We start from the raw sequence: 26,259 nt of genomic DNA, 5'->3' as shown, positions 1-26,259 counted from the left end.
AGCTATAAATCCATTTCATCACAAAACTCATTTTATGTATTTATATATGTATTTCTAATAATATTATTTCGCCGGCTGTCAGTTGATCCACATGACAAAAGTTTTTCTCATGAACAGGAAGTGGCCGGTATTTTCCCTCCAGCTGAGTTTCGGGATTCTGTATGGAAGGCTTCCACTTTTTTCCCATGGAAGAAAAGGACTGCTCCATGGATACTGTCAAAGTTATTCATTTCACACAGCTAAAACACTCATTTAAAAGACGGCTGGACATACTTTCTATCTACTGACAGGGCTCCGCCATGACAGTTGGAAAGCTGCCCCGTGATTGGTTGAATGGAAATGCTGCATTGTGCTGAAAATCAGGGTGTTTGTAGCAGATTGGGAAAAAGAGAAGAAACGGTGCAGGGAAACATGGCGGATAACGTGTTTTGTTAAAATTAATAAATTAATATAATAAATAATAATAATTAATAAAATAATTAATAAAAGAGACACTACAACACACTAAAGCTCCCTAACAAGAGAAAAAAGGAAAACCAATGACAAAGCTGGAACCTAAAACTCCTGCTGGGGAGTAATAAACTCCAGTAAACACCAAAGAAATCCAACCGCCGAGGCTGCGCTACAACAGCTCTGATGGACTGATAGAACACTGACTCATGCACAATAACATGAGGAAAGACTGAGTCAAACTTACACTTCCTCAGCCCCCCAGGTTTTAACCACTGCTCTCCACCATGCTCCACCCTGCAGGAAGAAACACAGTCAGAATGATTTTCTAACCAACATGAGTCCAAACTGCTGATCAACATGAAGCAGAGCTCCTCAGTTTGTCAGAGACACACAAACAGACTGAAACTCATCTGTGTCGACTCCAGAAGAGTCTCTCCTGATCTGCTCTGTGTTTATTCATGTCCTCCATTCTGTGAAATATTGCTCTCTGTCAGTGCTTTACTGTAAAATCCTCTTCATGCAGCAACAGTGTAGGTTTGATCTCAGCATTGTGCATTTATCCAAAGCAGCAAACAAGCCACACTGTCTCTGACTGTTTGTTCCTTTCACTCTATATGCAAACACAAGCCTGGTTCACATGTGTCATGGATGGAAGAGTTTCTGACACACTTCAAATAAATACATTCACTCATGTCTGTGTGTAGTTTTTACAGTGATAATATTGTAGTGTCTCCCTGCTCTCTGTCTCTGACTGAAGGAACTCCTCCTTCTACCATTGTGTTGTTGTCTCCTCTGAAGCTTCACATATGGATTGTTTCAGGAACATTTGTTTGTGGAAATAATTCAGTGGTTCTTACAGCTGAGGACATTAATAAGTAGGGCATCATTTTGTATTTGATCTGCACTAAGTGTGACTGAAAATCAGTCTGTATGTATTTTGACATGAAGAACGTGTATGAAGAAAAGTGAAGTTAACATGATGGACACTTAATGATGGAGGAAGATGAACATCAGGGATCAGTGATTATTTCTTCTCTGCAGTTTCAGTCCATCCATCAACAGCTGTGGATATATGAGCTAAACTGACAGACTGAGGAGGACTCATGCTCTGTGGTCTCTGTGTACCTGAGAGTCTTCAGACTACAATCTGGACTGTTGAGTAAAGCAGACAGCAGCTCCACTCCTGAGTCTCCTGGATGATTGTAGCTCAGGTCCAGCTCTCTCAGATAGGAGGGGTTGGAGGTCAGAGCCGAGGCCAGAGAAGCACAGCCCTCCTGTGTGATCAGACAACCTGACAGACTGGAGGTACAAAACATGTCATGAACTCAAGAAGAAAGAAGGAAAATCCAACAGATCTTCAACATGAACATGAAGCAGAATTTAACTGATGATCAAAAAGCTGGATCCTGACCTGAGAGTCTCCAGTCTGCAGTCTGGACTCTTCAGTCCACGAGACAGCTGCTTCACTCCTGAATCCTGCAGGTCGTTATTATCCAGATCCAGCTCTCTCAGACTAGAGGACTGGGAGCTGAGGACTGAGGACAGAGCTTCACAGCTTCTCTCTGAGAGGTTACAGCTGCTCAGCCTGAAAGAAATGAAATGTGTACATTTAACAATACTGAATAATTGTAAAAAGTAGAGCAGTGCAATGAAAAAAACAATTCTACAACATGAAAGGACACTATTGTCTAAGCTTAGTAATGTCAGTGGTTATAATTTGTGAATTATGTTTGTACCTACTTTATTATTAATCATCGGCGAATCATCAAATTAATCCTTACTGACACATAGTGACTGCTGCAGTGCATGAACTGAATGAGCGAATGAATGCATCAATAACCAGTTACAAAATTTGTTCTAAATAATGAAAATCAAGGTGTCAATGTTTTATTGTTCATATAAAAATCAACCATGTTTGAAATGGTTCATAAATCCACCTACAGAACTTTGTTGGAGGCTTTGACCACTGGCAGCAGCCTCAGAAGAGCCTCCTCTGAAGCAGAGTATTTCTTCAGGTCAAACACCTCCAGATCTTCTTCTGATGACAGTAAGATGAAGACCAGAGCTGACCACTGAGCAGGAGACAGTTTATCTGTGGAGAGACGTCCTGATCTCAGGGCCTGTTGGATCTCCTCCACTAGAGAACGATCATTCAGTTCATTCAGACAGTGGAACAGATTGATGCTTCTCTCTGCAGACACATTCTCACTGATCTTCTTCTTGATGTACTGGACTGTTTCCTGATTGGTCTGTGAGCTACTTCCTGTCTGTGTCAGCAGGCCCCGTAGAAGAGTCTGATTGGTCTCCAGTGAAAGACCCAGGAGGAAGCGGAGGAACAAGTCCAGGTGTCCATTTGGACTCTGTAAGGACTTGTCCACAGCACTCCGGTGGAGGTGTTTTAGTTTGGATTTGTGTCTAATGACTTTAGACCACCAAGATTGTTCCAGCAGGTTGACAGCAGAGCTGATGAAGGTCAGATGGACATGAAGAGCAGCCAGAAACTCCTGAACACTCAGGTGGATGAAGCAGAAGACCTTGTCTTCCTCTTTGAAGAGCTGTGTGAACACTCCTGATTTCACTGGGGCTGGTTTATCGATGCCACAGTCTGTCAGGTCTGATTCATAGAAGATCAGGTTTCCTTTCTGCAGCTGATCAAACGCCAGTTTTCCCAGAGCCTGGATCATCTCCCTGCTCTCTGGGCTCCAGTGTGAATCTGTCTGAGTTCCTCCATCATACTTTACCTTCTTCACTTTGGTCTGAACCACCAGGAAGCGGATATACATCTCAGTCAGGGACTTGGGCAGCTCTGCTCCCTCTCTGGTTTCCAACATGTCCTCCAGAACTCCAGCAGTGATCCAGCAGAAGACTGGGATGTGGCACATGTTGTGGACGATTCGTGATGTCTTGATGTGGGAGATGATCCTGCTGGCCTGCTCCTCCCCTCTGAATCTCTTCCTGAAGTACTCCTCCTTCTGTGGGTCAGTGAACCCTCTGACCTCTGTCACCACGTCCACACAGTCAGTAGGGATCTGATTGGCTGCTGCAGGTCTTGTGGTTATCCATATGCGAGCGGAACGCAGCAGGTTTCCATTGATGAGGTTTTTCACCAAGATATCGGTGGTGGTGGACTTAGTTACATCAACAGAGTGACTATCATCAACATGAAGGTCCAGATGAAGGCGGCTCTCATCCAGTCCGTCAAACACAAACAGAAGCTTGAATTCGCTCTTGTCGTAGTTGCTGTTTCCTGATGACTGCAGAGCAGTAAAGATGCAATTAAGAGCCTCCTCTTTGATGTCCACAGCCTCTGGGATACATTCATGAATGAGATTTGCCAAACTGAACTGTTTTCCCATCCGTGGATTCAGCTGGCGGAAGTAGAAGGGGAAAATGAGATGCACATCTTGATTGGCTGTTCCTTCAGCCCAGTCCAGAACAAACTTTTGCACCAGGAAGGTCTTTCCAATTCCTGCGATTCCGTTGGTCAGCACTGTTTTTATGGGTCTGTATTCTCCAGAAGGATGTTGGAACATGTCTCTGGGTTTGACAGATTTTTCAGTGTCTCTGGGCCTCGAGGCTTTCTGGATCTGTTGGACCTCATGCTGTGTGTTGTCAGGGCTGGCTGTGATGTATAGCTTTGTGTAGATATCAACCAGACGCTTTTTTTGTATTGCCGAGCCTTCTTGTGCACACAGAAACCTGTCCTGGAAGTGTGATTGGAGTTTCTGTTGGTAATATGTGATGTGATGTGGTTCTGGCACTGGAACCATCCCATCTGTGTCAAAAACAGTGAGTAGGTTAGTGTGTGTACACATACAGGCACTGAGCATTAACTTTTAGAGACAGCCCAGTCTGTTCCTACAAAGCAATACAGATCCATCATTGTCCAAAACACGTCTCTGATGCAGATGATTCAAGATGGGGGACACAAAAGTGCCACACTGTTCGACACCCATAAGAGCCAGAGCCGTGTTCTAATGGGAAAGTGTTAAAGCTACAATCAGAACATCGTATCTGTGTGAATCAAGTTCCTCAGTCCTACTCTTCCTTTCATGATAGGTTGGTGCCCCCTGCAGTGCGAGCATGGAAACAGCAAAACGGACCTGAAAGTGGCAAACCTTTGTCTCTGGATAATGTGGATGATTCTGTAAAGAGGCTGGTGGTTTGTTATGTCATTGTTAGTTATAAGCATGTGTGTGTCAAGGGAAGTGGAAAAAGTGGAAAGAGTTAAACAGTGTTTAAGGTGCTCTGATCACTTGCTTTGTCTTTCAGACTTACGAAGCGATATTTTCGACTGCTTTCTTTATTACCTACATGACATATTAAAACTTCATACTTGTACTTTTACTTACAATACTTGAGTACATTTTAAAGGAGAGACAGCGAGATCCCAAAGTGGAATTTGGTGGCACATACCACTATCGAAGTGGTATGCCCCGCCTAATCAGATAAGCTGGTTTCAGTGTTAGGCTGCAGTTCATGAACTCAGAGGGGAGCAGTGCCCAAATCAACAAACAAAAAGACACTAAAACACACTAAGGTTCCCTAACAAAAGATAAAAAAAATGGCAAAGCTGGAACCTAAAACTCCTGACCCAAAAACAGGAGAACAAAGAAAAAGGGCGTCTCCCTCCTACAAGCTGCAGCTACACATGACAATATATACAGAGCTACTTACAAATGACAATGACTGATCCAAAAGCAAGATGGACTCCAGCTACACAAACACATCAACACAACAGGTACTCAGACACAGACTAAAGACACACAAATCATCTGGCTCATGTGAGAGTGGAAGTGAGGAGGACATGAGACTAAAAAGACACCTGGGACATGCTAGCAGGTCACAGTCCATATTCACTCCAATGACATCACATCCAGACGTTTGATGGACAAAAGCCTTTTTCTTGTTGCATATGTGGGTCAGAACAATAAGGATCCAGTAAGTGTGCAATGACACTGTGACTGAATACAAGAGACAAATGTCCATTAAAGACAGGACTGATGGACTGATAGAACACTGACTCATGCACAATAACATGAGGAAAGACTGAGTCAAACTTACCCTTCCTCACATCAGGTTTTAACCTCTGCTCTCCACCATGCTCCACCCTGCAGGAAGAAACACATTCTGACTGTGTTATATCAAAGGCTGTCATGTGTGTAGCTACGTTGGTTGGCAGCATCAAAACACATGTGAGACAGTGAGCACGAGACACAAGAGATGGCAGCCAAAAAGAACATCTATATAAGGAGCTATTCTGTAATGAAGCCTGTCAGTCATGTAAAGTTCACTAATGAAATTAGTTCATCATAATAATAACTGATGCATGGCATCTAACAGGCTAATCGCTGCACAATAGTCCTAACAGTCCTCTTAAGGTCTCCTTTAGAAAACAGGACACTCATAGTATTTCTGAAAACCATCTTACATATGTTCACAAAGAAACCAGGGAAGATGAAGCATTTGCTAATGATAATATGGAGTAAGGAGGCGTTCAGTTCATGTGTTGTGCTTAAAAATATTGCTCATATTACGATGTTAAAATACATTTTCCTCTCTGTTTTTTTGAGAGTGAGTGGTTTAAAAAAAAGAAAATGGGAGATGAGTAGTTCTAGTATGGAAAGTAATGGTCCAGCCAAATTGTCTCATGTTAATGTTGATATTTATAATCAGTTAAGCTGATAATGAGAATATTTATAATGACCATTGAGAGGCCATGTTTTACATGGTACATGGTTGTGTATACATGTGTTTATATGTCCTTATCTATATGTAAAGACATATTCTGTTATGAGAATATTATTGTAACCCTATTTTGGCCTATACAGGCCGGGTGTCTTTTCTTTATGTGGATCCCTGGGTTCAAGATCTTTCAGAGCCGAAAACTCTGTTTATATGTAAACGAAGGGAAAAGTAAAGGTAACACGAGTAAAAATACAGAATATATATTGTTCCCTCATGATGACACTGGTGTTCAGGCCTGGGTGTCCTCACAGAGCTTACCTCTTATTGAGGTCATCGATGAGCAGCTGCTCGTGCGTCTGGAGGATGTGGTAGAATTTATCTTTGGCCTCTGTTCCAGCTTGCAGGAACGTGTAGAGCTCCCTGACCTTGCCCTGGCTGGTGGGCTGAGCTCTGATCCGATCATATGCTTCCTGCTGGATGACCGAGCCCAAGAGCTGGTCCAGGATGGGGTCGATGTTGCTGATTCTCTGGATCAGTTCGGCTCTGTGTTCATCCACAAAGTGTATGTCTGAGAGGAGAGCAGAGAAAGATGATGACCTCTGTGGTGTGTTCAGGAACCCCTGCCCTCTGTCCTGTGAGGACTGATGGGCTTCAGGGTGTATAGAACGCTGAGTGCCTGACATTTCCCAGTTTGGGATCAATCAAAGAATAAAGATCATCAGTCTATCAGCTGGTTTATGGTGTGTTCAAGAGGAACTGGTGCTGACCTTTGGACTCTGCCCTCTTTGTGAGGTCAGAGAGGTCAAAGGTCAGGTCAGTAAAAACCCAAATACTCGCACTGAGGTGTGTGTGGTGTACAGAGAGAAGATTGTACTCACGGTCAGCGGGCTTTGCCATCAGTCCAGCTGTGTCTCCAACTGAAACAGAGGAGACACCGTCAGTGACAGTGGCTGGACCTTCAAAGTTTGAACTAGCTGCAAGTGAAGTAGCTGTGAACAAGTGTAGAACCTGCAGAGTTATAGAGTTGTCTGAAGAGGTTTCACTGCTCCTCCAAGCAGCTTCATGTAGTTCTAACATGCCTCTCGTTTCAGGTGTCTTCACTTCCTTGTGTCTCCTCTGCTGATCACCTGCTGGCCCTAATGTGTCTCACCTGTGTCCTGTTTTTTTCCTGCTCCTCGTGTGTTTTTCTTGCCGACATCTTTCAAATATAGTATCACAATAAATAATCTACAGAAATACATTTGAAAATAAATATTTATATATTTATTCTCATGATAAAGGCACAATTCAAGTCCATATTTTAGGAACTAATTAACATGTACTAATGTAATGTTTACTCATTAATTTAAACTCCTGAATAAAGATTACAGGCACTTTCTGAGTGCAAAACGTTACAAGCTCTTTAAGGAAATATCAATCCACATTTATTTCAGTGTAGAAATGTGAGCTGTTTAGTTGGTGTTAGGTGTGTCAGTGTAATAAATGTCAGATTATGTTGAAACGACTTAACACAGTCTTGTTAGCTTCACATAATTTAGTTATTTCGATTGAACACAACAAAGTTCTGTGGAACTTGTCGACATAACTATATTAAGTAAATTGGACAACTTCATCAAAGGGGAACTGTGCATGTCACACAGCCAAGTGCTGCCACCTGGTGTCAGGTGTAGGTATCAGGTTGGTGAGCGTTCAGTTTACTCAACAATGTTGTGTTGAATTGACTTAGTTGGTTTGTGTTGCTTCAACAAGTTTACATTTTAAGTTTAGGTTTTAAACCAAACACACAAATGTTAATGAAATTGCACATAATTACATTTATTTGATCCAACAACTCACTGAGATCACTTTCACTACCTGGGACTGTCAAACAGCAGGCCCAGGTATGAGGGTACAACACTGCACTTTTCACACTTTTATATGCCTGGGTCCAGTAGACCCAAACATCCTGTATATAATAGAAATGTGTGTGTGTGGGTCAATGAAAATGTGTTCAGATATATGTTCATCACAGTCAATGAGCCAGGGCCAGTGAGTCTCAGTTTAAAACAATAATTGGTTGGATCATTTTTCTGTTGATGAAAAATACAAAGGGTCCCACAGACAGTCAGAGTCAGTTTGACCTTTGACCTCATGCTCCTCATGTGCTCTAACATGCACTGTGAGCTGTAAGTCTTATACAGACAGGTGTGTGTCTTTCCTCATCAAGTCCAATCAGAAGGGGATATTTGACATCACATACTGTATGTCTGCGTGTATATTAACACACTGTAAAGTCTTTCAGTTGGTTCATAGCCTGTCCAAAATACTGTAGAGTTCAGATAATTGCACTGAAGATGTGAATGGGTTAACCCTATCTACCCCAAGGGACCCAAATTTGGGGGCTTTTTCATGCACCCAAAGAATAAAAGCCATATAACACTGTACTAACCATGTAAAAAATAATCATATTGCATATCAAATTAAACATTGGAAACTCTACTACAGGCACATATAAGCCATCTTTACACACATCAAACATAACTTCAACACCATGCAAAGCAATCATCACTCATCAAAATAAAATTCTCATATCAAAGTCGACACACTTGCCACATTCTTATTGCTAGCTCTGTGATACTTCAAGTCACACAAACAAGGTGTCATATGAAAGCTGAGACTTTACCCATTGACACTCTTACAGTCGTTTTGCTATATTATAAATATTTGGTGCAATAATCAGTCATATTTGTGTCAGGGTTCATCAGGGGGAGGACACAATTGCAGAGGCACAGAGCGGTTACAGCTAACAAAAAGCTCCTTTATTCAAAGCCAGGAAGGCAAAACAACACAAAAACCAACAATCACACTCAGCGTGGTAAAACTACATAAAGGAAAACAGGCACAGGGCGTAAAAAGGCAGGAACAAAAACATAAGAACAAAGCAACTACCTGGAGCACCCTGAGGTCAGGCAGAAGTACATGGCATGGTAGGCGAGGATCAAGGCATGGCATGGACGAGACAAGGACAGAAACAAACCCCACACCGGACAAGACGAACTAGCAAAGACAGAGGGGAAGACACAGACTATATACAAAGGGACCAGGGAAGACAACGAGACACAGGTACCACACATGAGGGCAGGTGATCACACAAGGAGGGAAACCACAGGAAGTAAAACTCAAGACAATGCACGGTGGGGGGGCAGGACTACCAAAGTACACAAGACAAGACAAGAACTAAACACAAACCCAGGGAAACAAAACACCAGGACTACAGGAAAATAACTAAACACAGATTAAACTAAAAACCCAAAACCAGGAAAACTAACCCATAAACAAACACCAGGTCATGACAATTTGAGGGCAATAAACGCTTGATTCAGATAGACCAACATGTCTGTGTTTATTCAAGAAATAAAATTATATTATATTATATTATATTATATTATATTATATTATATTATATTATATTATATTATATTATATTATATTATATTATATTATATTATATTATATTATATTATATTATATTATATTATATATATTATATTATTATATAAATTATGAAATAAAAACTTGGCAGACATAATGTCCACAAACTTAGCACCAGATTGAGATAAGTAGATTGCTTCATCTACATCATTTGTAAGGAGATATTCATTGTAAAAGTGTAGATTTTCAACAGACGAGGACATTTTTGATCATTTCTGCTTTGTGCCATCTTAATTTACAAAGAGCCAGAGGCATACAAACTAATACTTACACAACTGTGAACATCAGCAGCTCAGTGAAACAACACAGGAAATAAAATCACTGTTTCCTAAAACAAATCTGCTAACACACAACAAAGAAGATTTACATTCAGGATTTTTTTAAACTGTGCAGCTCAGTGAACACAAACATCACAGAAAGTCATCCAGTCGGAGCGGTTCTGACACTCCCTGCATTTCTCACTGATCATGTGACCTGAGAGTTTGTTCAACTACAAGTAAAAAACACACTGATCTGATAAACTCAGCATAAACCAACATTTTCTATTTAAAGTGGTTTTAGACGAGTTGTTCTGAGTTTCAGAGAGGGAGCGATTGTAGAACAGACGTTTCAGTTGAACAACAATAAAGATCAATCAGTTACACTGCAGTAAAATCAACGAGGTGGTCAAACTGATCACTGATCAGATATTGACAGATTCTCACCTGCTGAGTCAGCTCTGACTTCCAGAAGTTTCCAGCTTCATGTGTGGAGCTGCTCATCTGCTGCTGTCTGTCAGGAAATGAACAAGAAGTAACTCCAGAGAAACCACGCCTTGAAAACAGGACACCTGACACAACACTGACATGAATGGGTTAACAGTGGATAGAACAGGTCTGAGTGCAGTCACCCAGCTGTCAGACCGGTTCTGACACTTCCTTCATATTTCACTGATCATGAGACCTGAGGGCTGATTGTAAAGAAAAACACCAGAAGTTACACAACTTGTTGTGAAGCATCAGTTACAGTGTGACTCTGACCTGTGTTGTTGTGTTGAGCAGATGGAAATGCACTGTGCTGCTTCAGACATGACTTTCATCTGTCAGCTTTGCATCACATGCTACATGACTGCAAAACACTTTGTGCACTTCTTATGTCTGTGTCTGTGTTTTTACAGCAGCAGTGACATCATGAGCAGAGCAGCTCCACCTCTGCAATGTGGCCGGAGTGATGTCAGAACCAGACTGACTGAAAGATTGACCATATTTTCTGGATCTGGCGCTCATATAGCTGTCTGGACTTAGCGACCTATCGACCAATCAGAAAATTGAATTCCTTGTTGCCAGGTGAGGTCTGAGGCTCAGCTGCAAGCACACGTTCCATGAATGCTCAGAGCTCAAAGTGTGGACAAGCTAGAGAATGTCAGGAGAGGGACAGAACAGCTGCCATCACATCTGTGATGAGACGTCAGGACACAGGCTGACTAATTCTATATTTTAATATATAAATAAGTCGCATCTGAGTATAAGTCGCACCCCCAGCCAAAGGATGAAAACAAGTGGGACTTATAGTCCGGAAAATACGGTACTTTATGAATCCCTGTAGGGAAGCCTTTAATCACCAGGAGCCCTCACTCTGGAACCAGGTGTAAATCTGGATTAAAGAGGCAGAAACCACCTCCACCTTTAAGACCAGACCTACAACCTTTGTGTTTAGCAGGTGGTGCAGCTAGTCTACACTGTAGTGTGTAGGGCTGATCCATCCATTTCATTATTTACAGTGTTTATAAGGTTATTATAGTGAAATATATCAGTGTCCTCTGCAAATAATATGCATGTTAATCATTTAGATACATTGAATACATCATTAATGTACAAGTTGAATATTTTAGGGCCTAATACTGACCCCTGGTGGTCACCACAAGCAATGCTAAGACACCTAGAAGAAAACTGCCATCTCCACATATTGTACTCTGTCAGTTAAATCAGTTATTTAATAACTGATGTTCTTCAATAAATGTTTCTAAGCGATCATTAAACAGTGTTTCAAGGACTTTAGAGAAGGGAGGCAGCAGTGAGGCTGGTCTGTAGTGTGTGAAGTTCTGTTTGTTTCCATTTTTGAACAGTGCTGCAACTTTTCATGTCCATTGGGACACAGATGCTTTGAAGTGACAGGTTCCAGATGTGTGTTAAGGCTGTTGTCATGTTATTAATCAGCTTTTTACTGATATATACATATCAATAGCAGGACAGTCTGTGGAGAAGTTCTTTTTATGTGTTGACAGTATTGATCACTTCTTGCTCACTAACTGCAGACAGAGAGATTCAGTTACTATTGATGGTTCTGATATTTAGCTCTGTTACATGATCAGGGATTTTGGATGCTACTGTCTCATTCATATTGCATTACATTTCTGTTTGACTTGATGATGGGAGCAGTTGATCCAATGTTCTCCAGTTCTCCAAAGTGGAGTACACATTCTGCTACACAATGGTTCAACACATGACAGTAATGTAATGTCACATGACAGTGTATTTATCTCTGTGTCAGTGGAGCAGAACAGCTGATGAGGCTCTTGTTCATGTGGTGGTGAAAGCCCCCCAGTCTTTCTCTATAGTGGCTGATCAGGGCTTTAAAGAGTCTGTGGGAAAGCCAGACCCCACATCCAGCCTGCCTTCTAGAAAGGCTCTAAAGAAGATGGTGGATGACAAATATGAGAAGGAGGCCGAGGCTCAACTGCGGAGGGTGGAGGGAGGGAGTCTGACTTCAGACATGTGGACCTCCATTAATATGGATGCATATCTTCAGTCACTTGCCGTCTTGTCCTCAACAATGCAAAGCTAAAAGATAGCAACTGGCTAACGACTATGAGACTGCTGGAGGGGACTGGTTGACAGCCCTGTGTTCTTGCTGTGAGTACGTGCAAACCTCTGTCCTTAACAGAGGAGGTGGCCTCAGACATCATCTTTGTAGTCGTTAGCCAGTCATTAGAAACAGCAGACTCAGACAGCCAGACCAACACAGGTAACTATGGAAACATTTAGTGCTATTGTTTGTTTGACCCAGACCCACTGAGGTCCTCCTCCACATATAAACCATGTTTCCCACCAACAGGTAGAACTGATGAAGCTGCTTGGATGAGCAGAGAAACGTCTTCAAGAAAACTCTACAAGTCCAGACGCCTTGCTTCAGTGGTCTCTATGAACATGACCTGGATGACATGTAAACATACAGTGTGCTCTTTGTAATCTGTATTCTGGCTCTAAAACAAGTGCCCCTTGTGAGGGTTGCAGTCACAATCTTCAGATGATGAGACTGACTCGCTGCCTACTGCACTAACGAGGCTCAGAAAGAGGTGAAACATGGTCTGAGTCTGCTGTTTCTAATGACTGGCTAACGACTACAAAGATGATGTCTGAGGCCACCTCCTCTGTTAAGGACAGATCAACTGCTCTTTTTCTTCTTTAAATAAAGACATCTACAGTGCTCATGCTGGCTACTGCACCAACAAACACTCTTAATTTAAATCAAATGAATGTGTTCTATAAAAAGGCTCTAAAGGTAAAACATCACAGTAATTCTTCCTGTGACACCTTCACTACCAGTGATGGTAAGTGCTCTTGTTTCAAATGTGATGTGCACTGTACCACTGAAGCTCGTCTGTGAAGTGTAGTGCCTCTGTGTGTGTGTCACAGTGATGTTAACAGAAGTCAGATAGGTCTGTTAACACATATAAAAACAACATGCTGAACAACAGCATAGATGTGACGGTGAATATATGTCCCCTCACATGTTCCTCAGTTAAAAGGGTCATTGCATTGGCCGGGAATCGAACCCGGGCCTCCCGCGTGGCAGGCGAGAATTCTACCACTGAACCACCAATGCAGTGAAACGCTGACATCTAGTGGTGCCATCGCAGGTTGCAGCCTCCTCATTCCAAAATCAATCCCTCCTCCACATAAAGTCAAAAGTTATAAATTCACCTCATTACATGAGCGGTTGTGTGTAATGACGCGGCTCACCAGCAGAGGGCGTGTGACGGAGCAACCAGCAGGAAACTACAGGGGAGAAGAGACACCAGCATCCACAGATCAGAACAGACACACTCAGCTCTTCTCTCTGAGACCATGATGATACCGTCACATATCATCACTGCACATGTTTTTGGCTGCACGTCTGGAAATGAGAGGAGACAGAACATTATCATACATGTTGCATAAGTAAAGTCACATGACATGCACCACTGTAAATAAAGGAAACCACATATTCTCAGACTCTTAGAACACAGAGCTGAAGGATGGATGTAAGACAGCAGTTTGTTGCTATCTGACTTTTCTGCCATGTTCAGTTCGTAGCTGCAACACAAGCACAGTCAGAGTGTAGTTATGATCAGCTGAGAGCGGGAGGCGGTCCTTGAACACACCATGAGAACCGCGGAGACTCAATCCAAGGCAGCTCCTCTGCAGGCTGAATGTTCCGCTCGTGTTTTCTGTGTGGATGAAAGAGTCCAGATGAGTGTGGGAGCAGCGCTGCAGGCCGACAGTGAAGGAGCTGCTAGCGGACTGTGTCTCTTCATGTTCAGCTCATGTGGAGCTCTGATGATCTCTGCACTTTGCTGCTGGAGAGAGTCCGCGCGCTGCGCAGCGGCTTCTCCCTCTTCTTCCTCTCAGAGATGAAGTCAGACTATCAGAGCTCCATCAGAAGCTGTTTTCCAGCTGAGCCGCATGTTGCTTCAGAGACTCAGAGGACAACCCGACATCTGCTGACGTCACTTTGTCCCAGAGTCCGGCTGTTGCAGCAGCATCAGACCCTGATGATGGTGCAGACAGACTTCTATCAGAGCTGCTCGCTGCTTCTCTCGCTGAGCAGGTTGAATAAAGTCCATCACTGTTCTGTTTGTGTCACAGCTGTTATCATGTAAACAGACACAGACAGAGCAACAACAGGGAGGCTGCTGTAAAAATCAGCTTCATGTTTCCACTGTGAGGGCGCCCCCTGCTGGAGACGTGTCCTGGTTTAAAGGCGTGGCTTCTGTGGACTTACTTTCGTTTTTGAGCTCCTGTCAGACAGACTGCAGCAGAACCAGCAGCTCCACACACGAAGGTGGAAACTTCTGGAAGTCAGGACTGATTCAGCAGGTGAGTCTGTCGATATCTGATCAATCATCAGTGTGATCACCTCATTGATCTTTGCTGCCTGTAACTGATGGATCTTTATTGTAGTAAGTCCCTGAAACGCGGAACCAACAACAAGCGTCTCTGTTGATCGTTGTGTGCTGCGCAACAGCCGCGCGCCACGTTACGTAAGTTTGGTTGGTTTAAAGTTCATGGTGCGTTCAGGTGCATCTGGTTGAATTGAGTTCAGATGATTCTTATTACTAAAACTAAAACATTGATAAATGCATCAATTTGTCATGTTTTATTTTTCATGAATTCATATCGATGATTGAAACTCATCAGAAGAAACATTTTCTCTTCAAGGGTTCATAAATATGTGAATCTAATATTTGCCATGAGGAGAAGTGTGTCAGTCCTCAGAGCTCAGACAGTAGCTGCTCATGTGTTTGTCCTTTCTATAGAAAACAGTCCACAGACTGTTACAGAGGAAGGTCTCAGTGCTTCACTCAGTCTGTTCACACTGTGACAGAAACACACATGAACACATGTTCATTTATTCACATGTTCACACATGGAGAGAAGTGACAGAATTCTGAAGCAAACACTGAATGTGTGTGTGCACTGTTCCACTTACAGCATGTGACATCAATAATAACAGCATCAGAGATGTTGGTGTGTTTACAGACTCACCAAAATAAAAGCCTGAGAACCAAACCTGGTCTGAGGCTCTGATGCTAAGCTAACAGCATGATTAGCCTGTTAGCATCTACATGAAGGATCAATAACAACATGCTGACTGTGTGTTTCTGTGTCATGTTGCTGTGTTTGTGTGAAGGTGTGAGCTCTGCTATGAGTCAGTGTGAGGACAGAGAGGAGGGAGTCCCTCCCTCTAAAAGCCCTCTGTGTGGGGACCATGAGAGCCGGACCAAAGCTCAGAGGTAAGAGGACCGTCTCTGACTGTCCATGACTCTTCTCCATGTCAGAGCTCACACTCACATTATTCACACATCTGTGTGTTCAAGAACAAAGCAGCAGCACACTGCACGCTCTGCTGGACCTGGACCTGGACCTGGACCTGGACCTGGACCTGGGCCTGGACCTGGACCTGGACCTGGACCTGGACCTGGACCTGCCAGCTGTGTGTCCATGAAGAGTGATTGGTCAAAGGATCGGCCCCCTGATTTCAAAGATGTTGATCCATGTGAGGGTCAAAGGTCAGAGTTAATGTCACAGCTGCAGTTTGTTTCCATCATTATTAAACATTTAAAGTGTAACATGATGTTCAGCATCATTTTTCAGGAAGAAGCTCAGAGTCAGTGTTTGTGATTCTATCAGGATCCAGGATGTGAGAGCAGACTCTGCTGGACCTGGACCCAGCTGTGTGTCCATGAAAAGTGATCGGTCGATGTTTGAGCCCATTAATTTCAAAGCTGATCAGCCATCTGATGATCAAAGGTAAGAATCACTCTGGAAGTGTCTCCATGCTGTGATGAGCTCTGCTGGACTCTTGGGGTTGTATGTGTCTGTTTGCTCTGCAGGTGGTTGATGGTTTGGAGCATCTGTAGCACAGAGTAATGCATATTTACAGTGCTGCTTCAAAGTGTATGAATCATTTAAAATCTTCTATATGTCTGCATAAACATGACTTAAACACTCACTGTACTAGAAAGGCAGCCCACTGAAACAAAGTATGGAAAGACATTTCAGTAATAAAACATTTAAATAAATGATAGATTCATACACTGTATGTAAATATTATTGTGCTGCCCCCTATAGTCAGCCAAAATTCTATGTTTGAGTTGAGATTGTCCTACAAGGCTTCCGTAGTAGCATAATGGTTCCAGAGCCAAGTGGAAAGTTTCTGTTGTGTTTTTTCATCCTGCTACATGTTTTTTAGTCGTCTGAGAATATCTGTCTGTAAGTATTATGTTTCATAAGCCCTTACCTTACGTCATGCGCTCATAGGAGGCACTTTAAGTTATTTAACCCTCATGCGTTGTTCGGGACATTTTTGTCCTCTGAGAGAAATTTTTCTGTTTATTTTGGCCATAACTTTGTCAATATGTGGACAAATTGAATCATTTTTCCTCAATAAGCTTAATTTTACATAAATTTTGTTAATATGATTTTAAAATTTTTCATAGGTCAACGGTACACTGTGGGCAAATTTTACCCCCTAATGTGTTGTTCGGGGACAAAAATGTCCCCTAACTTTAACGGTTTTAAAAATATATTAGATAAATATTTTTTTGAAATTTTTTTGCATAGCCCTTTTAATTAACTTCAGTTCTAATCAACAGTAGTGAAAAAATCATTTTCCCCCAGGATTTTAACCCTTTAATCACCAATTTTATAAGGGGTGGTGCTGAAAATTGAAAAAAAAACACACAAAATGGCTCATTTTTAATAGAAAAGGTGAATGTCGACTGGATTCTTTTTAACCTTTATTATAGTCTTGGTCATGTCAAACATCAGTAAAAAAATTGACTTTATTGCATTATTAGTTTTTGCACAGCACTGGATTTTCTTTTTTTCTCCCATTTTGTCCCATAGACTTACATTATAAACACACTTTTTTTGACTGCACAGCCATGGCACTACATAATCATGCATTCTTGTCATGCAATCAAGTCAATTTTTTTACTGATGTTTGACATGACCAAGACTGTAATAAAGGTTCAAAAGAATCCAGTCCACATTCACCTTTTCTATTAAAAATGAGCCATTTTGTGTTTTTTTTTTTCAATTTTCAGCACCACCCCTCATAAAATTGGTGATTAAAGGGTTAAAATCCTGGGGGAAAATGATTTTTTCACTACTGTTGATTAGAACTGAAGTTAATTAAAAGGTCTATGCAAAAAAATTTCAAAAAAATATTTATCTAATATATTTTTAAAACCGTTAAAGTTAGGGGACGTTTTTGTCCCCGAACAACACATTAGGGTAGTGTTTGCGAACAATGCATGAGGGTTAAGTTTAAGAAAACGGGTTAAAAGTGTGACGCTAATAGCGCTAGCGGTTTATGCATTTTTCTGTTGTCTAGCTCAGCTATGTTTTGTCGGCCTGCAGAATTCAGCATTGATCGTGTTTCGGGTCATATTTATGCAGAAATATAGAAAGTTTGACCAACTTCCCAAAACGACTGTAGCTGTCAGCCTATATGTAGCTAGGAGCTAGTCTCCTCCTCCTCAGATTCCCAGGGTCCTGGTTTGGATTTTTGCACGTACCTCACACTGCTGATTATTCTGACTTGAACACAGCCTGTGCAGAACTTTAAGGTGGCTTCTGTTCTTCGGTGTTTTTGGTTGAATTTGGTCAAATTGTGATCAAATAAATTGTGTGATAACAGTTGTTCAGTCTCTTGTAGTGGCCATCATGGACACTGATCCAGCTCTGTGTCCATGAAAAGTGAACATTTCAAAAATGTTGATACCACTTTAAGTCCTGTTTCTGTAACTTAGCAGAGTTCTTCAATGATCATGTGGGTCTGCTTGGCTCTGTAAAAGACCCATAAGCAGGTCTGTGTTTGTAGATGTATAATAGAAAGTATCAGTATGTATTTATGTTGTCATGTTATCATCTCATGGTGGTTTCTGAAGGCTTTAAGTAAAGGAAATAACAAAGGTCTGCAGTGTGATGATATAGACTCTATATCATCACACTGCAACATTGTCTGACTGCGATTCATTACAAACCCATCCTGCTGCACATCGTTTAATGTTAAAGAAAGAGAAACATGGTGAGTGGAAGATTTAACTGAAATCTTACAGCTGTGCTGGCAGCCATTAAAGCAGAATATGTGAAGAAGAACAAATTACAAACCTGCTGGATGCAGCTGAACAGTGTGGAGTCAGGATAGTTTTCATTTTTAATACAACAATGCTTGTTTGTCACCAGTCTGTTGACTGTTGTTAAAGTCCTGGTGCTTTACAGAGACCCAGAGCCTGACCCCTGAGCAAGCATTCACAGAGACAGAACTGTGGTAGTAATACTTATAACTACAGCAGCTGTGCATACACAACACTTCATATCTGATGTTGTAGATTCAAGTAATACATGTATGAACATAAGCTGTAATATCATGAAACACTAAACTGTTATTCTGCTCCTCAAAGTCTGAGAGTTTATACTCTGTTGTTCTGTTCCAGCTGCTGGAGGAGAACATTGTCAGGTTTGTGAAGGATGAGCTGAAGAAGATCCAGAAGCTCCTGAGTCCAGATTACCCAGAATGCTCAGAGAGCCAGAGGGAGGATGAGGAGGATGAAGAGCAGAGGAGCAGCAGAGAGTCATTAGTGCAGATCACAGTGCACTTCCTGAGGAGGATGAAGCAGGAGGAGCTGGCTGAGCGTCTGCAGAGCAGTAAGAGGATTTGAAGAGCTTTAACATGATGGAAAGAGGAAATGAAGTTTACATTTACACACTCTGCTGTTAATATGATGCAGACATCTGTGAATTCTTCTGACTGAAAACACAAACTGTTTGTCTACAACTGATGAACAGATTTCATGGAGACAGAAAATATTAATTTGACACATTTATTGTAGCGTTCACTTATTAATGACATTTATTGTTTGTTCAGGAACTCCTGCTGCAGAGTGTGGACGTAAACTCAAGTCTAACCTGAGGAAGAAGTTCCAGTGTGTGTTTGAGGGGATCGCTAAAGCAGGAGAGCCGACCCTTCTGAACCAGATCTACACAGAGCTCTACATCACAGAGGGGGGGACTGCAGAGGTCAATGAGGAACATGAGGTCAGACAGATTGAAGCAGCATCCAGGAAAGCACACAGACCAGAAACAAGCATCAGACCAGAAGGCATCTTTAAAGGCTCACCTGGAAGACAGGAACCAATCAGAACAGTGATGACAAAGGGAGTGGCTGGCATCGGGAAAACAGTCCTAACACAGAAGTTCACTCTGGACTGGGCCGAAGACAAAGCCAACCAGGACATCCAGTTCACATTTCCATTCACTTTCAGAGAGCTGAATGTGCTGAAAGAGAGAAAGTTCAGCTTGGTGGAGCTTGTTCATCACTTCTTCACTGAAACCAAAGAAGCAGGAATCTGCAGCTTTCAGCACCTCCAGGTGGTCTTCATCTTTGATGGTCTGGATGAGTGTCGACTTCCTCTGGACTTCCACAACAATGAGACCCTTACTGATGTCACAAAGTCCACCTCAGTGGATGTGCTGCTGACAAACCTCATCAGGGGGAAGCTGCTTCCCTCTGCTCGCCTCTGGATAACCACACGACCTGCAGCAGCCAATCAGATCCCTCCTGACTGTGTGGACGTGGTGACAGAGGTCAGAGGGTTCACCGACCCACAGAAGGAGGAGTACTTCAGGAAGAGGTTCAGAGAGGAGGAGCAGGCCAGCAGGATCATCTCCCACATCAAGACATCACAAAGCCTCCACATCATGTGCCACATCCCAGTCTTCTGCTGGATCACTGCTACAGTTCTGGAGGACATGTTGGAAACCAGAGAGAGAGCAGAGCTGCCCAAGACCCTGACTGAGATGTACATCCACTTCCTGGTGGTTCAGACCAAATTGAAGGAGGTCAAGTATGATGGAGGAGCTCAGACAGATCCACAGTGGAACAAAAACAACAGGGAGATGATCCAGTCTCTGGGAAAACTGGCTTTTGATCAGCTGCAGAAAGGAAAACTGATCTTGTATGAGTCAGACCTGACAGAGTGTGGCATCGATATCAGAGCAGCCTCAGTGTACTCAGGAGTGTTCACACAGGTCTTTAAAGAGGAGAGAGGCCTGTACCAGGACAAGGTGTTCTGCTTCATCCATCTGAGTGTTCAGGAGTTTCTGGCTGCTTTCCACCTCATACGCTGTTTCATTGATGGGGACACTAAGAAGCTGATGGTGTTCATGGGAGAGGAAAAGAGGTATTGGCCATTCCTGGGTATGAAAAAAAGGTATTGGTCATCTCTGGATGACATCCTGGACAGAGTCATGGAGAAATCTCTGAACAGTGAAACTGGCCACCTGGACCTGATGGTTCGCTTCCTTCATGGTCTCTCCCTGCAGTCAAACCAGAGACTCTTAGGAGACCTGCTGGGTCAGACAGAGATCAGTTCAGAGGCCATCCAGAGAGCCATCAACAACCTGAAACAGAGACGCACTCATACAGTGTCCCCTGACAGAAGCATCAACATCTTCCACTGTCTGATGGAGATGAACGACCTCTCAGTGCATCAGGAGATCCAAGAGTTCCTGCAGTCAGAGAACAGATCAGAGAAGGAACTTTCTGAGATCCACTGCTCAGCTCTGGCCTACATGCTGCAGATGTCAGAGGAGGTTCTTGATGAGCTAGACCTGATGAAGTACAACACAACAACAGAAGGACGTTTGAGACTGCTTCCAGCTGTGAGGAACTGCAGAAAGTTCAGGTGAGTCCAGTTGTGACCAATCAGTGTAGATTACTGGTTTAGTTCTTAGACACATTCACACTGTGTGTTTCTCTCTAACAGAGCTCCTTGTGTTCATTGACACATCACATCAGCTGTGTTTTTGTCTCAGATGTTCTTCTACTGTGAAAACATTGTTTTGTATGTTTCTGTTTGAAGCTGTTAAATGAATGGACAATAAATGTGTCTTTATTTGTAGTTAAAACAGCTGCATGTGGCCAAAGAGCTGCACAAACTACATAGATACAAAGACTGCAAAAACTGCAGCACAACATCATGGTATGCAAACATGCAGACACATACCATTACACAAACAGTTCAATCAGGATGTCACACAACTGAATAACTCTTTAAAGTCTCTGAATGAAAGAGAAGAATTTATCTTTCAGCAATATCAGCTGGAAGAACCTACAACAGAGGAATAAAGTGAAATACACTGTCAAAATGAGACGATGAGAATGATCAGAACTATTGTTACATGTCAAACAGTCAGATCAAATGAGATCACTGCTACTACTTAAAGTGTCCCTTTCATCATGTTCTGATATTTCTGTCATCACAGACTTTCTGACTGTGACCTCTCAGAGACTCACTGGGAAGTTGTGGCCTCAGCTCTGAAGTCCGACCCCTCCCATCTGACAGAGCTCGATATGAACCAGAACAGGCTGCAGGATTCAGGACTGAAGCAGCTATGTGCTGGACTGGACAGTCCTCACTGCATACTGCAGGTTCTTAGGTCAGTTAATGTTATTATTAGGCTGAGGTCCAGTTTTTAAATCATCTGTCAGGACTGACAGACAGAAAAGGACCACAGACATGTGTATCTTCAGTCACTGTTGCTCTGATGACAAATCAGATCTACTCATATGTTCAAATGTTGCTCAGTAATTCAGTGAATAATTATTATTTTCTTCCCTCCCAGTAACAGTAATCTGTATGTTTTAATGTTATCCCATATTATTAGATGATCAGTGGTATCAATGGCTCTATCAATGTCTTGTTTTATTAGGTTGTGTGGCTGTGGTTTGTCAGAGATCAGCTCTCTGGGATCAGCTCTGAAGGCTAACCCCTCCCAGCTGAGATATCTGGACCTCAGTGGGAACCACCTGCAGGATGTGGAGCAGCTACGTGGTTTTCTGGAGAGTTGTGGACTGCAGACTCTGAGGTCAGTCTCAATAGTTTTATGTGTTGTGATGTAAAGTTTGTGGTGGGGTGAGCTCTGAAGTCCCAAGACTGCAGATCCTCGGGTCAGGGTAAATCTGGCATTTCAGGGTGGCCTTTTATTGTGGGCAGTTTGAGGTACACCTGTGCACTAATCATGATGTCAGATCAGCATCTTGATGTGGCACACCTGTGAGGTGGGATGGATTATCTCAGCAAAGCAGAAGTGCTCACTATCACACATTTAGACAGATTTGTGAACAATGTTTGAGAGGAATGGTAATATTGTGTATCTTGAATGAAGTTTAGATCTTCAAGTCCATCTCATGAAACATGGGAGCAAAAACAAAAGTGTTGCGTTTATATTTTTGTTGAGTGTATAACCACTGACATTACTAAGCTTAGACAATAGTGTCCTTTCATGTTGTAGAATTGTTTTTGTCATTGCACTGCTCTACTTTTTACAATTATTCAGTATTGTTAAATGTACACATTTCATTTCTTTCAGGCTGAGCAGCTGTAACCTCTCAGAGAGAAGCTGTGAAGCTCTGTCCTCAGTCCTCAGCTCCCAGTCCTCTAGTCTGAGAGAGCTGGACCTGGATAATAACGACCTGCAGGATTCAGGAGTGAAGCAGCTGTCTCACGGATTAGGGGGTCCAGACTGCAGACTGAAGACTCTCAGGTCAGGATCCAGCTTGTTGATCATCAGTTAAATTCTGCTTCATGTTCATGTTGAAGATCTGTTGGATTTTCCTTCTTTCTTCTTGAGTTCATGACATGTTTTGTACCTCCAGTCTGTCAGGTTGTCTGATCACACAGGAGGGCTGTGCTTCTCTGGCCTCGGCTCTGACCTCCAACCCCTCCTATCTGAGAGAGCTGGACCTGAGCTACAATCATCCAGGAGACTCAGGAGTGGAGCTGCTGTCTGCTTTACTCAACAGTCCAGATTGTAGTCTGAAGACTCTCAGGTACACAGAGACCACAGAGCATGAGTCCTCCTCAGTCTGTCAGTTTAGCTCATATATCCACAGCTGTTGATGGATGGATCCATCATGATCCATCATGTTAACTTCACTTTTCTTTATACACTTTCTTCATATCAAAATACAGACTGATTTTCAGTCACACTTAGTGCAGATCAAATACAAAATGATGCCCTACTTATTAATGTCCTCAGCTGTAAGAACCACTGAATTATTTCCACAAACAAATGTTCCTGAAACAATCCATATGTGAAGCTTCAGAGGAGACAACAACACAATGGTAGAAGGAGGAGTTCCTTCAGTCGGAGACAGAGAGCAGGGAGACACTACAATATTATCACTGTAAAAACTACACACAGACATGAGTGAATGTATTTATTTGAAGTGTGTCAGAAACTCTTCCATCCATGACACATGTGAACCAGGCTTGTGTTTGCATATAGAGTGAAGGGAACAAACAGTCAGAGACAGTGTGGCTTGTTTGCTGCTTTGGATAAATGCACAATGCTGAGATCAAACCTACACTGTTGCTGCATGAAGAGGATTTTACAGTAAAGCACTGACAGAGAGCAATATTTCACAGAATGGAGGACATGAATAAACACAGAGCAGATCAGGAGACTTCCTTCCTGACTCCAGACTTCTGGAGTCGACACAGATGAGTTTCAGTCTGTTTGTGTGTCTCTGACAAACTGAGGAACTCTGCTTCATGTTGATCAGCAGTTTGGACTCATGTTGGTTAGAAAATCATTCTGACTGTGTTTCTTCCTGCAGGGTGGAGCATGGTGGAGAGCAGAGGTTAAAACCTGTTCCAAGGAGGTGTAAGTTTGACTCAGTCTTTCCTCATGTTATTGTGCATGAGTCAGTGTTCTATCAGTCCATCAGAGCTGTTGTAGCGCAGCCTCGGCGGTTGGATTTCTTTGGTGTTTACTGGAGTTTATTACTCCCCAGCAGGAGCTTTAGGTTCCAGCTTTGTCATTGGTTTTCCTTTTTTCTCTTGTTAGGGAGCTTTAGTGTGTTGTAGTGTCTCTGTGTTTGTTTGGGCACTGCTCAGCTCTGAGTTCATGAACTGCAGCCTAACACTGAAACCAGCCTGTGTAGCTGACGATCTGAGAGTGGGGACGAGTGGGGAGGTGCAGACATGCTGTGTGTGGGTTTCCCCTCAGCCTGGGACATAACAGAGACAACCAAAGCAGACAAAAGACAAAATCCAATAAGAGACCACAAAGGGTTGAAAAGGTCCAAACACAGGAAGAAACAGCTCCACAGTCCAAAAGCAGGCAGGACTCAGACACAAAGAATCTCATCCAAAGGGTCAGACTGGACTGATGGACTGAAGAGTGAAGACACTGAGACACTGAGCTGTGAGCAGCATTATTAGGGTTAGGGTTAGGGCGAGAAACGCCACTGTTTAAGAAAACGAGTTACCACCAAAATAAGTTTCACACGGGGTCTGTTTAAAGTTTTTAATCATTTAGTAACAAAACACGTTATCCGCCATGTTTCCCTGCACCGTTTCTTCCCTTTTTCCCAATCTGCTACAAACGCCCTGATTTTCAGCACAATGCAGCATTTCCATTCAACCAATCACGGGGCAGCTTTCCAACCGTCATGGCGGCGCCCTGTCAGTAGATAGAAAGTATGTCCAGTCATCTTTTAAATGACAGACCACATTAACTTATCATTCATCTTAGTGCAGCCGCCACAACTTCCATTTCACAAACCATTTTTTAATCTTCAGTTATTATATTTCCTTTTATTTTGCTTTGTGCTTTGGTTTCATTCTGTAACACTGGACTTATTTTTATGAAGGTTTGAACTCTGACAGTGTTTGAACAGGAGAGAAAGGAGTATAAAGTGTGTAGTGAGGGGTTCACAGCCTTAAAGCATCTAGAATAACTGTAAAAAATAAAGCCCATCACTTCACGGATTTCACCTTTTGCGGGTTATTTTTGGAACGTAACCCCGCGATTAACGAGGGACCTCTGATGAGAAGGAAGAGACTGGGCTCTCAGCTGCAGTAAAGGGGGCAGGTCTGGCTCCAAAACAGGTTTCAATGTGCAAGATGTCTTGCCCTCACATTCTTCTTCCATTTCCACTTGTCCTGAAACTTCGGCCTTCGCTGTCAACCTTCCTTTTCTTACTCACACTTGCCATTTTAGAAATGGGCAATAAAAAAAAAAAAAAAACACAGATCACTGGCAAACAGGGTGGTGAGAGTTTGACCATGTTTGCTGCCATCTTGTGGTGAAATGTTAAATATATATAAATAATAATCATTTTTAAACGTGTGATTTCATCCTGTGGACAACAGTACTGGTGGCATATTATGACATTATTGATTTTATGCCAGAGGCTTCGGCCCAGTGAACATATGAACTGGACTTTTGGTCTGTTCTACAGGAAAAACCCTCAATGATAATGCACCAACAATCCCAACCAAAGAAAGGAACATAAGGACAGAAGAACCAAACAGGAAAGAAAATAGAAATAACTATTGTATATATAACCTAGAAAATTTCACAACAAATTTTGAGTGGGCCAATGCACGCTCACCCACACTCTGCTGCCGGTCCGCCCCATTATATACCACCAAACCTCATTCCTGATCACTGGCATATGTGAAAGATGCCACTGATGACATTTCATGCTTTTACAGTGTTTCTGATTGGTTTTATATAAGGTTTAATAGGCCCCAAGCTTCTCCATTCATTCTGAATGGAGAAATCCTAAAGATGTGGATGTGACTTTGGCTGCTATTTTATGAAGTTTGGTAAAAGACATGAACATGAGGACTCAGTATGATAAAGTCCAACTCCTTATGAGCAGTTTGCAGTTGAAATGAATATTCTGTGTAGAGGCATGCCAGACTGATAGGCTTCCAAAGTTAGCTGGGTTTTGTCAGGGATCTCACCAGTTTCCCATTATTTCCTATGAGGGGGGTTAGGTCATCTTAAGTGGCTTGCCTGTCAAAACAAAAAGTGGCACAGA

General features: G+C 42.5%; 1 non-coding gene across 1 annotated transcript; it reads right to left on the bottom strand.

The window, feature by feature from the left end:
* Positions 1-13,405: 13,405 nt before the first annotated feature.
* On the bottom strand, positions 13,406-13,476 carry trnag-gcc (transfer RNA glycine (anticodon GCC)). Its single transcript has one exon. It is a non-coding gene; the product is annotated as a tRNA-Gly (tRNA).
* Between the last annotated feature and the right edge of the window lie 12,783 nt (positions 13,477-26,259).

Source organism: Parambassis ranga, unplaced genomic scaffold (assembly GCF_900634625.1).
Source record: "Parambassis ranga unplaced genomic scaffold, fParRan2.1 scaffold_21_arrow_ctg1, whole genome shotgun sequence".
NCBI lineage: Eukaryota > Metazoa > Chordata > Actinopteri > Ambassidae > Parambassis > Parambassis ranga.
This window is presented reverse-complemented; position numbering and strand designations above follow the sequence as displayed.